Genomic DNA, 14,343 nt, shown 5'->3' on the forward strand with positions numbered 1-14,343 from the left:
GCATCTGGCTCTGGTGGACCATAAACTCTGGTTCATTTAGTGATATGTTGTATCACTGCTGCATATTTATTCTCATTGTGTCTACCAAACATGCACTCTTTGGTTAAATTAGGGGATGGCTGGATTCCAGGTGCCTGGATCATAGATTTTTGGCTACGCATTGTTTAACAAGAGCAACAACAACAGTGAGTAATAATAATTGAGCACATTATTTGTTAAAATGGGAACAGATAGGGTATGGGGCATAATGAAAGAGCATAATAGGAATGGGGTATAATGAAAGAGCAAATTTGTATATACCCTTTAAATGATCAAGACATCTTAAAAAGAAATGCACATTTCTTTTAGAAAATTAGGCAAGCTTCTATTCATATCTTTGGTGATAGCTAATATTATTATAACTAATAAATAGGTGAACATTTTAGCATTATATAAATTCTTTGTTTTAGCATTATATAAATTCTTGATATACTTTTTATATCTTTCTGTTTATGATGGTGAGCTTCAGTTAGTTTAAGGGGAATAAGTAGAGGACTATAGAAGGATCCACCCTCAGCTCTTCAGCAAGAAGATCCTGCGTTGACGGACTATTCTCTTCTTTCTTCCACTCTGCTCCCACCTGCCAGTGGCCTTGCTGGGCTATGGTCGTGTATGAGTAACTTGCATAAAAAGAAGATATGCATATATTTAAAAATCTAAAAATAATTTAAGGCATAGTGAAGGCTGTGCTTTCCCCTTTCTATCAGCTAGAGACAAAGAAGATCCTTCTAAATTTATTTTCTATTTATATCTACCTCAAATAAAAAAGCATCAAATATATTTTTTTCCCATTAAAATTGCCAGGGCTTGTGTTTCAAAGGTAGCCATATAAGCTCCTTGTAGTAGACATTATGCTGACCTACTTTTGATTAAAGCCAGTAACATGTTTCCAAGAGCGAAGGAATAATAATACATTTGACATTTAGAATGCCAAGTGTCAAGGGGTCACCATCAACTCATCACTGCAAGAACTTAAGAAATTTTAAGCTAGCCCTCCTTCTCCCCACTTTATTTTGGAGGGGAAACAAAGGTGTCTTTACAGCTTTAAACTTTTCTCTTCTGAAAGCTCTCTCTTGAATTCTTATCTCTGAACTCATTGAACTCACAACTGTTTTATATTTGTTACTTTTTGCCACCCTATGGAGGTTATTATTTTTTTTCCAGCATATTATAGGGATACAAACGTTAAGGTTATATACATTGCCCTTGTCTCCCCTCCCTCCTTGAGCCAGAGCTTCAAGCGTGTCCATCCCCAAGACAGTGCACATCTCACTCATTATGCATGTAAATACCCGTCCCCTCCTCCCCCCTCCCCCCTGCCCCACACCCGATAAATTATTATTTTTTTTAACATTTTGGTTACATTTTATATCTTTGCCTCTCCCTAGCAAGGGTTAGGGGTATGCCCTTCCCCTCCACAATGCTCACCACATCCCTCAGATGTGGGTCTACCCCCCCAACCCCTGAATCCCTGGTGAACCCCACCACCCTTTGAGCACCATAGTGATGATCAGTCAGTACCAATTTGATGGCGAGTACACGTGGAGCCCATTTCCCTGATCTTGTGTCCCCTCACTTTGGATAATGGGCTTAAGCTCAATCCAGGATAGTATAAGCGGTGCTAGCTCACTGTCACTTCTTAGAATTGAGTAATATTATTCATATTTGTTGTACTATGTTTCTATTTATTTTATTTCTCTTTCAGCCATCTCCTTCTAGGTCCCCTTGCCCTCTCTCCAAAGAGCAGTCTTCCATGTCCAGTAACCCACTGTACAATGACTCCTGTGTAGAACCAGAAATAGAAGATATTTACTTCTAATCGCTGGTGTCCGAGAGACTGTGACACCCTCTTTACCTATTGGACTTAGAACAAACTACAAGGGACTAACTGGCACATTAGGAGGATTCTGTGAGACTGTGATTCTAAACATCTCCTTGAGAATCTGATAAAAACCTATGAACAAACTCCACAGGAAAGTATAGATAGATAGATAGAATTAGATGTCAATTCCAGGAGATTATGGACCCCATTCATGGTTTCTGGAGTACAAATCTTTTTTTTTTTTTTTTGAGACAGAGTCTCACTTTGTTGCCCAGGCTAGAGTGAGTGCCCTGGCGTCAGCCTAGCTCACAGCAACCTCCAACTCCTGGGCTCAAGCGATCCTCCTGCCTCAGCCTCCCGAGTAGCTGGGACTACAGGCATGTGCCACCATGCCCGGCTCATTTTTTCTATATATTTTTAGTTGGCCAATTAATTTCTTTCTATTTTTAGTAGAGATGGGGGTCTCGCTCTTGCTCAGGCTGGTCTCGAACTCCTGACCTTGAGCGATCCTCCCGCCTCCCAAATCTCCTTTCTGAGGGGAACCAGACAGCCGCAATAGGACAACTTAAACTCAACTCTGACACCCTCTCCTCCACTTCCAGTTCAACTATGAATTTCCTCTCCTAAGTCCAGCAGGCAATGGCATCTGGGGAAAGGGATGCCTCAGCCCTGCCTGGATCCCGTGGACAATGACATTATGGGATATATTCCCCCCCTGCCCCCCACAGTGACCAGAGAGAACGGGGCACCAGTGGCGTCAAGTCCGTGGGTGAAGATTAGAACAGTGACATTAAAGAAGAGAGCTAGGCCAGGCGCGGCGGCTCACGCCTGTAATCCCAGCACTCTGGGAGTCCGAGGAGGGAGGATCGCTCGGGGTCAGGAGTTCGAAACCAGCCTGAGCAAGAGCGAGACCCCGTCTCTACTATAAATAGAAAGAAATTAATTGGCCAACTAATATATATATATATATAGAAAAAACGAGCCGGGCATGGTGGCGCATGCCTGTAGTCCCAGCTACTTGGGAGGCTGAGGCAGGAGGATCGCTTGAGCCCAGGAGTTGGAGGTTGCTGTGAGCTAGGCTGACGCCACTGCACTCACTCTAGCCTGGGCAACAGAGTGAGACTGTCTCAAATAAATAAATAAATAAATAAATAAAAGAAGAGAGCTAGGTGCAGGGGCTCTTGGATCTGCTCAATAAGGAAAGGTGGCTGCCACCTGTGTGACTGTCTGAACTTCTGTCATCTCAGTCCCTTAAGGGGACATGAGAGAGTTGAAAAGATGGACTGGGTCACTGGGAGAGACAGAGAAAGAGAGAGAGAGAGAGAGAAAGAGAGAAAGAGAGAGAGACACTATTTCCTGATGCATGAGCAGGGGCTGACAGCTTGCCTGGAGCTCACCACACTTCCCGCCCAGAACTTTGTCTCCACGTAAGGTGCTCTGGCAGCTGGGCCCAAACCCCAAGGGACATATCAGGAAAAACAGCAATGGTTACAAGAACCCAGTAGCCCTAGAGAAGAAAAGCAAGCAGAACATTTGGAATAGATGGCTCCTAATCAAAAGAAGTGGTGGATGGAGCAGACACTAGTTTGCCTTCTTCATTCCCTACTCCTAGCAAAAATATAGGAACATTTACAGATATCTGATTAGAGCACCCAAAGCTTTCTTGTACTAAAACCCAATAGGTTTTTTCCCTTCATTTTCCAATATATATATATATATATATATTTTTTTTTTTTTTTTTTGAGACAGAATCTCACTTTGTTGCCCAGGCTAGAGTGAGTGCTGTGGCGTCAGCCTAGCTCACAGCAACCTCATCCTGGGTTCAAGCGATCCTCCTGCCTCAGCCTCCCGAGTAGCTGGGACTACAGGCATGCGCCACCACGCCCGGCTCATTTTTTTTGTATATATATTTTTAGTTGGTCAATTAATTTCTTTCTATTTTCAGTAGAGACGGGGTCTCGCTCAGGCTGGTTTCGAACTCCTGACCTTGGGCAATCCGCCCGCCTCGGCCTCCCAGAGTGCTAGGATTACAGGCGTGAGCCACCTCGCCCGGCCCCAATAATTTTTTAATGAAAAAATATCTATTAGATAAATTGAAGAGAAGATGGCCACAGATGAGGCCAGAATTAGTGGCTTAGAAGACAATTGAAAAAACATATCTCGGAAAAGAACAAAATTATAGAGATTTGGAAAGCATGAGGAAACGTTAAGAGCTTGAAGGACTCATGTAGGAGATCTAATATATGGATAGTAGGCATTTCTGAAGGCTGAGGCAGATATGGAGATGGGAACATAATAAACAAAAAGAACACACAGATTTCCCTGAACTTAATAAACTATTTTGCAGATTGCCAGTCTTATTATATCGGGCCATCCTGATGCCATTCCTCAACTCCAAGGGTATAAGAAAACTCTTACAATCTTCGCGATAGAAAGTACAAGGTATTTTTAAAGGGAAACGTACTGGACTTCTTATAAGCAATGCTGGAAAAGAAAAGATTGTGGAATAACAACCTCTAAAATGTAGACATAAAGGACAGCGACTCTGAGATCCACGAGTATCATTCCTTGCCAAAATACTCCTTTTTTTTTTTTTTCCCAGAGAAAATATGTAAAGATTCAGAGAACATATTACCCAAGTGACTGTTCGAGGAAGCTGTTCCAGAGAAGATTCCAATCAAACAGAAGAATCAAGACAGACAAGGGAATGCACTTTAGAGACAGGGACTGTCGAGAATCCTAAGACGACTTCACTCAACTCCATGCAAATGAATTTGAAAACCTAAACGAAATGGATAATATTCTCGTGGAAAAAAAGAGAAGCATTTTTAAAGCCCAAATCAGAAGCCCAGACAGAAAATCAAAACAGCTTGATTTCATTCCTTATAAACAGACAGACATTTAAGAATTGATAATCGTATTGCTACTTAAACAGTTCCAAAGCATAGGCTAAGAATGAAAATTTCCAGATTATTTTCATAAAATAAGCAGAACATATTAGCGAACAAAATCTAGTGGTACTTTAAATAATAAAGCATAACTAGTGTGGTTTATTCAGATTGTAAATGGTAATAGTATTAGAAAATCTGGTAATATACTTCATTATATATCTTTCCCGCTTTCTTGGGCGCTCTGAGCTATTTGCCTACTTTTCCCACACACAACTCTAGATTCAATCTCTTATCTTCCTAGATACCCATCGGGGTCCCTGCCAAGGCACAGAGCAATACCTAGTTCCTCCCAGTGGCAGGGTCAAACACACCCAGTTCTCTAAACTGGCAAGGCAAATGGCCAATGCATATTTTTAACAGTATGCAACTATATATATATATGATCAGGGGTCTGGGTCTTGATTTGCAATCTCGTTTGCACTCTGCTTGACCGAAGTCCATTAGGCTTGGTGTTCGAGGCGCTGAGATAATTATTGAGATGATTTGGGAGAGGAAGAGAATGCTCACTCCATTTCAGGTAGAAGCTCAAGAGTTCTCCTGGGAGCAATCATGGCAGCTGGGTCCGTAGGAAAGAAAAGAGGCCTAGAAATCTGCTATTATTCAAAGGTTACACGAGAACGTTTTTGCCCGCAGAGAGACAGAGAACATCAATTTACTCACGCCCTGAACAGCCTATTTACCAAAGATTTTCCTTTATGAGCCGGTGACTTCACACAGCGTCTCAAAGCCTGAACGCTTGGATACCGAGGATGTGGTTTCCTAGCAACAGTGACTACGTGGAAGCTCTTGAAATCCCCTCTCAGCCCCTGGGGACCTCTTAGTGGTGCAGAAAGTACAGATGAAATTAAGTTGATGTCAGTGGATAAAGACGCATGGAGCCACAGTACCCAACGTAGAAGTATCATCTGGATGTTCGTGTTCGTCTTGGCTATTTGAAAACACTCTATTTTGGATGCATTTTCCAATTTGGAAATAAAAATTACTCCCCTCTGTGCTTAACAGGGCTAAGGGGATGGTCTAGTATTGTACTTAACTGTGTTTCAGATAATGTAGGCTTTTAAGCTTCTAATCCAAGAGTGGGCAGGAGTAAATGTATATGCTTTTGTGGAGCAGACACAGCGCCCGCCATCTTGAGTTCCATGATGTGGGTCTAGATCCACTCAGGCCAATCGTTAAAATATCCTCCCCTTTGCTGAGGTGATTGGCTCAAGCTTGGGCAATAATCCAGTTCTAAAACAACTAGCTCACAGCAGTCACCTGGCCAATTTAATTGCTTAGAAATAAGCAGGTGGTCCAAGTTGGTCCAGTCCTAGAGAAACCCAGGACTTTTGTTCAATAGTTGGAGGAAAGACTGTTTGCTTCTCTTTTTTAGTTGTTGGCGAAGAAGGAATGTTAAGTGGAGAGTTTCTGGTCCTGTTACAGGAGCCAGTACGTGCCCTTCTTGTTTGCATCAGTTGTTATTTGTGCCTGATCAAAGTGCCCTAAGTCACACTCATAATGAGCATTTCAACTGTTGTTACAAAATGATCTACGGTGTTTCCCCGAAGATAAGACCTCCCCATAAAATAAGCCCCAGCAGGATTTCTAAGCATGTGCGCAATAGAAGCCCCACCCGGAAAATAAGCCCTAGTGATGGGTGTGGCTATGAAAATCAGCCCTAGTGATGGGCGTGGCTATGAAAATCAGCCCTAGTGATGGGCGTGGCTATGAAAATCAGCCCTGGTGATGGGCGTGGCTATGAAAATCAGCCTTAGTGATGGGGGTGGCTATGAAAATCAGTCCTACTGATGGGTGTGGCTATGAAAATCAGCCCTAGTGACGGGTGTGGCTATGAAAATCAGCCCTAGTGGTGGGCGTGGCTATGAAAATCAGCCCTGGTGATGGGCGTGGCTGCGCAGCACATCTGCCCAACCCATGCGTGTGGTCACGAGCAGCCCTTCTCATCTGCCCCGTGAGAGCTCTAGTGCTCCACAGGAGAGATTGGGGCCAGTGGTTCTAAAGGAAACAGAGTCGCAAGAAATTCAGGATGGGATTCGGGGTTTGGAGAGTGAGGATGATGTTCCAGAAGAAGACGACTTCACTATAGTTGAATCAATGTAGAGTGTTGTACCGTACTTAAAAAAAAATAACACATCCCTGAAAATAAGCCCTAGGGTGTCTTCTTGAGGAAAAATAAATAGAAGACCCTGTCTTGTTTTCAGAGAAACACGGTATTGAAATAAACGCAGGAGTCTACCACTCTCTAACCCCTTCTACTCCTCCCACGTCAAGGAGACACATGAGGAATCTGTCCATCCCTCTGCTCTTGTAGCTGTGTAGATCCTTTACATCACTGAGTTATTAGATAATGTATCTGTGCATCTTAGCAGCAGATAACAAAGCCGAATGAGTCTAATCCAGGCGTCCTCAAACTATGGCCCGAGGACCACATGCCGCCTGCCCAGGACATTTATCCGGCCCGCCAGGCGTTTTTGCTGCCACTGCCTGTCCTGCTTAGCAGCCAACTCGTCCCGGGCCCACAGTGCGCACTCTCCAACGGTCTGAGGGACAGAGAACTGGCCCCCCTGTTTAAAAGGTTTGAGGACCCCTGGTCTAATCCTTCCAGTGGCTCCAGACCTGTTATAATTATTTAAAAGGCTGCGTTGGATTCTTCTCTCATCCATCTCTGTATCTCCGGGATATTCCAAGAAGCAACAAATAAGCCACAGAAGCCGGATTTTAAACGCATTCTCGCGGTTAAATGCCAATCTACACAACGACTCGCTTAACGTTGGATTCCTGACGGCCCACTGTTGGGCCATCCTCTCCCTAAGGATAGCCATCTCACTGTTTTCTCAATCAACTCAACAGTTTACCAGGTTTTCAGATAATCATTAAAAAAATACGTCCTTATAGTAAGTAAAAATTCACCTTCTCGGAGATGATCCACTGTCTAAAACCTTGCCCAACCCTTGGGTTAATAGAAAACGAACCCAGTACTTTTCCTACACAAGAGCACCTTCCATTTCTGAGGACACCTCTCCTGCTCCCTTTCTGTCTATTTCCTCCAGGCTCTTGGTCCTTCCCGGGATTTACTCAGTCTCAGAACAAAGCTTGTTTTCTGCTCATTAGTTTCCAGGTTGCTTATACGCCCCTTGGAGTGCAGGAACCCGAACTCAGAGGTGGTCATGTCTACCTTGTATCTCCCACTTCTCTTCGGCTTATCTGTCTCCTTCCTCTGGTGTGTGGACCTAACCCCCAGGGTTCATTCCACCATGGTGAAAGAGCCACTCTTAGCAGACATAAGGATCAGGCAGCAGCAGGCTCCTCAGATTTGAGATCTGAGAGTACAGTCATGTTTTGTGATTTCTTAAGCATCCCCTGAAAAGCCCCCTAATGTCCAACCAGATCTAGGACCTCATGCACCAGAAACAAGGTCAGCATATTCAGGCTTCTCCCCTTTCCATGCAAGCCTTGGCACCTGCTATGTTTGGTCATTATGTGAATTACCAGAATGACCTTTCTAGAGTCTTGTTTCCTCATACCTGACTATTTACACTGCCTAGTCCATCAGTCTTTGTCTATGTTAGATCGTGCCCATTTAAAGGCTTTTAGACTCCAGGCGTTATATTATTATTATTTTTAAATTTATTTATTTATTTTTTTTATTTTAGTGTATTATGGGGGTAGTTGTGTTAAGGTTACATATATTGCCCCTGCTCTCCTCCCCCCTTGAGTCAGAGCTTCAAGCGTGTCCATCCCCCAAACATTGCACATCTTACTCGTTGTGGTTGTATACACCCATCCCCTCCTCCCCCCTCCCACCCTCCCGACACCCGATAGATGTTACTCCTATATGTCCACTTAGGTGTTGATCCATTAATACCAATTTGCTGGTGAGTACATGTGGTGCTTGTTTTTCCATTCTTGAGATACTTCACTTAGTAGAATGGGTTCCAGCTCTAACCAGGAAACAAGAGGTGCTAGATCACCGTTGTTTCTTAAAGCTGAGTAGTACTCCATGGTATACATATACCACATTTTACTAATCCACTCATGAATTGATGGGCACTTGGGTTGTTTCCACATCTTTGCAATTGTGAATTGTGCTGCTGTAAACATTCGAGTGCAGGTGTCTTTTTCATAAAGTGACTTTTGATCTTTTGGGTAGATCCAGGCATTATATTCAATACATTAAAATGTATGCGCATCTCATATTAAACCTAATTTACATATCACTATAAAGCATTGAATTGTAGCTGACTTGTTAACATAATATTATATTGATTTTAATATTGTAGCATTCTTTATGTATTTTGGAGCTGATGATTTGTTTAAGACTCTTGAAAGTAGACATTTTGCCTATGGCAGCTGATGGGCAAATGGCTTGGCTGAACCCTAGACACCAGTGGGCTCTAGAGCAATGGCCAAGACCTCCTTCCAAGATTTACCTATTGGGAATATGTCCTGCGTCTCCTAAATTTCCCATTGGTGGGAATCCTGACCCTGATGGAGGCCATTCCTGACTTCTAATGGGCTAGCCACTTGGAACGTCTCAAGATGAAATTGCCTACCAGGTTGGACTGCATGACACAGGTGTACCTTTGGGCCATCCCGCTGCCCTCTCTGGGGCCGAGCCTCCGTGTGACCCTCTTTTGACCTCCTTTACCGTTTTTGTGCCCCTCCCCCCATGAGATCCCTAAACACTTTGACCCATGCCTGTCCAACTCCTGATATTCTTGCTGTGACCGGCTAGCAAAGACTGGGACTTTTCTTATCCTAGTCACTGGTCTTCCACTATAGCAGCACAAGTTCAAATTAGCTTTGTCCACAATCGAATGATTTTTAATTTTCTTTTGGACTCAAGTTATAGGATCTAATATTGTCCCCATTTAATATATAATGTATAGTATATAATTTAATTTGCCTTACTCTTTCAGCCTGTAGAGTTTTTCGTTTGATTTTGCTTCTGTTTTGTTTTGGTTTTCTGTGTGTGTGTGTGAGACAGAGAATGAGTACATGTGTGTGTGTGTTTTTAAAAATTATAAATAAATAATTTATCCCTTATTTTCTTTTTGACTCTTTTTCTTAACTCTCAGATTTGAGCCAGTTTATAGATGTATGTGTGTCTTGATCCTGCTTCGCTCACCCTCTCAGTTTCGTGTTAGCTGCAGATTTATAAAACATGACTTTTATCATTATTCCCTTGATTGAGACAGATGTGGAATGGCAGAGATGAGGAAAGAGCCCCGTAACTCTCTCCTGGCAATATTCCTCTAGGCTGGCATCAAAAGTCTTTAAGCAGCACTTTGTGGGTGACACCAACATTTATCCATTTAATGTTTGCCTAATTGTTTTAGCCTCAAGTCTGTATATCCATATTTATTGTCTTTTCTTGCTTCACTGATTTTGCAGCCGTATCAAATAGGTCTGTTTTTTTTTGTTTTGTTTTTTTTTTTTTTTTTTTTTTTTTTTTTTTGAGATAGAGTCTTGCTTTGTTGCCCAGGCTAGAGTGAGTGCCGTGGCATCAGCCTAGCTCACAGCAACCTCCAACTCCTGGGCTCAAGCGATCCTCCTGCCTCAGCCTCCCGAGTAGCTGGGACTACAAGCATGCGCCACCATGCCCGGCTAATTTTTTCTATATATATTAGTTGGCCAATTCATTTCTTTCTATTTTTTAGTAGAGACGGGGGTGTCACTCTTGCTCAGGCTGGTTTCGAACTCCTGACCTAGAGCAATCCGCCCACCTCAGCCTCCCAGACTGCTGGGATTACAGGCATGAGCCACCGCACCTGGCCGAATAGGTCTGTTTTGTTTGACTTGTGTTCAGAGAAATCAAGCTGCTGCCACAGGTGACTAATTCCCCCTTTACCGGATCTAGGGCGAGAATCTTGCCCAGACGGAATCAATCTCATCAGCCTATGTATCCACGGAATTTACTTTTCCTACCTTCTGGAACAATGGAATGGTGTATTTCATCCTGTCAACCCAGCAGCCGTGTGGTGTACTAATGTCTCTAGACTCATGATAGTAACCTTCCCCTCACAATGCCCATTTTCCTTTAATAAGTGCCAATGGGGCTCTAGTGCATTAATTTACGTAGGTGAGTATGTTTTAGGGAAATTATTAGCCAAAGATCAGAATTAGGGTTGCTCTGTGGCCAAAATCAGCAGTGAAGTGAAAGATAATGACACCTAAAAATATGTTTGTCATAATGTGCTCGTTATCGATAAAATTTTCTCAGAACAGCTTCTAGCCATCTACACTGTATTTGTCTTTATAGACAAAGGGGAGAATATTTCTGTCCCAGGAGGAAAATCCTTACTATTTCTGTGGCATAATAAATCTAAATTTGCTTTTTGTCCTTAGTTACTGACACAGAACTCCTAAAGCCAGAGGAATTTACTGGGCGATGGGAGCATTTCTTGTTCCAGTGAGGAGATTCAGGGGAGACCCCCCCACCCCCCGCCATAGTGTCAGGAGTGGGGGGCTGGGTGTCGAAAAGACCAAACCTTGATTAGAAGCCTGATGCTTTCACCCCTGCTCCTCTCAAGCTCTTCCATCTGGCTGTTCCTGAGTTGTACAAAGCAGTAGTAGGAAGCAGGCTCTTTTTCCTGAGTTTTGTGAGCCATTATGGCAAATTATCGAACCCAGAGGGAGGTTTGCGAGAATCCCTGATTTGCAGCCAAGTTGGACAGAGGCATGGGCAACCCGGGAAGTCAGTATTGGGAGGCGACTGGCATCTGAAGAGAAGGGCAGGGTCTTGTGGCACTAAGTCCCTAAACCTCAAACCCAGCCCTTAACCTCAGAGGCTGATGCTAATTCTGGGTGGTGTCAGAACTGAATCGAATCGTAGCACACCTGGTTGATGTCCAGGGAATGGGAGAATTAGTGGGCGTGAGAAAAAACCCACACATTGGGTGTCAGTAGTGTTGTGAGTGAGAAAACAGTTCAGAGTTCTCAATGTATATCAACAATCGCTGAGTAGATTTCTCTGGGATACCTATGGCCAAGTGTTCTTTTACAGTCTCGAAACTCTTTTATATTGCCTATGCATCAAATGAACATATCGACTCGTTGCACCCCCATCTTCCTTAAAAAATTACTTGTGTGAAAGATGGAAATAAATTATGACTGTTTACTCTTGTTCTTAATTTGCACCAAATGTAAGTACAACCTTCTCAAAAAGGTGGATTTCACAGTACTGCATGCAACCAACTAAAACACGCGAAGTGTGGGAGAAATCTGTTTCAAAATTCAGGAAAAGTTTTACTTAACATTGCTATTGTAAAATGGAGAGGACTTTGCCTGTTCAGCTCATCTCAGATGAGGTCATGGGGTCGTTGTGATGGGATATCACCTCTCTGAGTAATTTCTGCTGTGTTTAAAAAGAAAGATCAAAGCCCGTTACCCCTTTGAAATAGTTGTTTGGTTGCGGGCAGTCCTTTATGCCTGTATTTTCCAAAAGGTGGAATGACCACATTCACTTGGACGTATGAGAAAGAATTAACCCCGTAAGCAGAGAATCTAAACTAACGTGTCAATACTGAAACATCATTTAAGATTGTTTTAAAATTGGGTTTTAAGACTATCTGATCTATTTGGCATCATTTTTTTAAATAATTCTTTTTTAATATTTTTTTTATTTCAGCATATTATGGGGGTACAAATATTTAGGTTAGGTACATTGCCTTTGCCCCACCCGAATCAGAGTTTTAAGCATGCCCCTCCCCCAGACAGTGCACACTGCACCCATTAGGTGTGATTATACCCATCCCCTCCTCCCCCTCCCACCTGCCTGACACCAGATAAATGTTATTACTATATATTCACTTAAGTGTTGATCAGTTAATACCAATTTGATAGTGAGTACACGTGGTGCTGGTTTTTCCATTCTTGGGATACTTCACTTAGTAGAATGGGCTCCAGCTCCATCCAGGAAAATGCAAGAGGTGCTAGATCACCATTGTTTTTTGTGGCTGAGTAGAACTCCATGGTAAACATATTCCACATTTGGCATCTTTAAAGGTATGCATCATTGCTCTATTTAAAAGAATAACAAACAGAATCAGGCCTAATCTAGCGAAAGAAATCCCCTCTGATTTTGACAAGCACTTAATATATAAAATATGCCTTTATTTTCTAAAGTATAAACTACATTTGATGATAAATAAGACCATGAACAAGTAAAATAGAAAACCAAGCAATTAGCCAGCTAACTTACATGCAATACTGCTTTAACTTTATTGCTCTGGTGGCGTTAGTGTTATTCTTGGCCTGAAACCCTAGATTAATATTTTGTATAATAGTCTATCTCAGCTACCTAATTTAATTTTCATGACCACCTTATGTCTTAAATGTGGGAAACTATTCAGAATATCTTTATGGTATTTGTATTTTGAAGAGTCATGTGCATTCTCGTTTTTTTGTGAGCCCACCCTTGAGCAGTTATTGAGATTTATTTAAATTATTCTTGTTTTTTCTTTCTTTTATTGTCTGTGAGGGTCACTTTTCACCGAGAAATTCTGATGATAAGAAATGGTGATTTGTCAATAAGATACATTTTTGAAAAACCCATTAAAATATAAAATAATCACACAAGCCACCAAAATCAGTTATGGTAAAATGTTTGCAGTATGTTGTTAAGAGAAAACAAATGTAAGAAAAATGTATGTGTATGTATAACCAAGATTATAGATGAAAATAGTTAATAGTGGTTGATCTATGGGTTACGGGTAATTTTTGTTTCAAAAATTTTATGTGGTGAACACGTGATGTTTTAAAAAATAAAATTCGAATAAGCTACTTGTATGCTGTAGAAATTGCCTACACGTATTTTGGGATAGTAAACGTCAAAGCTGTGAAATTTTTAAAAATAACCTGTAGAGGGCACTCAAGGCCTTCCAGATTCATAGGCAGAGCCTGGCTACCGTCCGAAGATTTTATTCCTTTACTTTAGTTACAGGAGTTTTAGATTTTTCCTGATGATTTTAGCTTTGGATCACTGATTATCACAAGGCTTTACTCTAAAAATTCATCTATGTTAAATGATGCTAGGACGATTATGATTAATAGACCTTGTCAAATATTCAGATTTTCAGCTAGAAATATATTTAAAAACATGCAACTCTAATTGATTACTAAAATAACTATAACAAATGACCTGTTTTGTGTATTTAATGTCTGAGTTATGTTTCTTTCACTAACATCTTGAAGAGGACTATGCTAGCTCACATGCATGCTATTTTAGCTATGCCTATGAATTAAAAAAAAAAATCCATGTGCCATAAATGATATGGACCCATTCTTTATATCTCTCAGTTATTATGATTACACAGCTGGTAGCAATAAGAGGCATTAAATTTGAAATTACTATTAGGTCAGAATTTATTTTTCATTTCTATTAACCCTAGTCCCTGATTTCTATATTTTTTAGGCTTATATTCCTATTTACTCACTCTTAGATGACACTTATTGAGACCCACTCAATTCAATCTCTAAATCTGATGACTTTTCCATCTGCAGATGCAAAGTAGGTAGTCCTGCCCTGGA

General features: G+C 41.7%; 1 protein-coding gene across 1 annotated transcript in view; it reads right to left on the reverse strand.

The window, feature by feature from the left end:
* The window catches only part of GABRB1 (gamma-aminobutyric acid type A receptor subunit beta1), a 301,917-nt gene that overhangs the window by 13,711 nt on the left and 273,863 nt on the right, over positions 1-14,343 (reverse strand). The window lies entirely within an intron of this gene.

This window comes from Microcebus murinus, chromosome 26 (assembly GCF_040939455.1).
Source record: "Microcebus murinus isolate Inina chromosome 26, M.murinus_Inina_mat1.0, whole genome shotgun sequence".
Lineage (NCBI taxonomy): Eukaryota > Metazoa > Chordata > Mammalia > Primates > Cheirogaleidae > Microcebus > Microcebus murinus.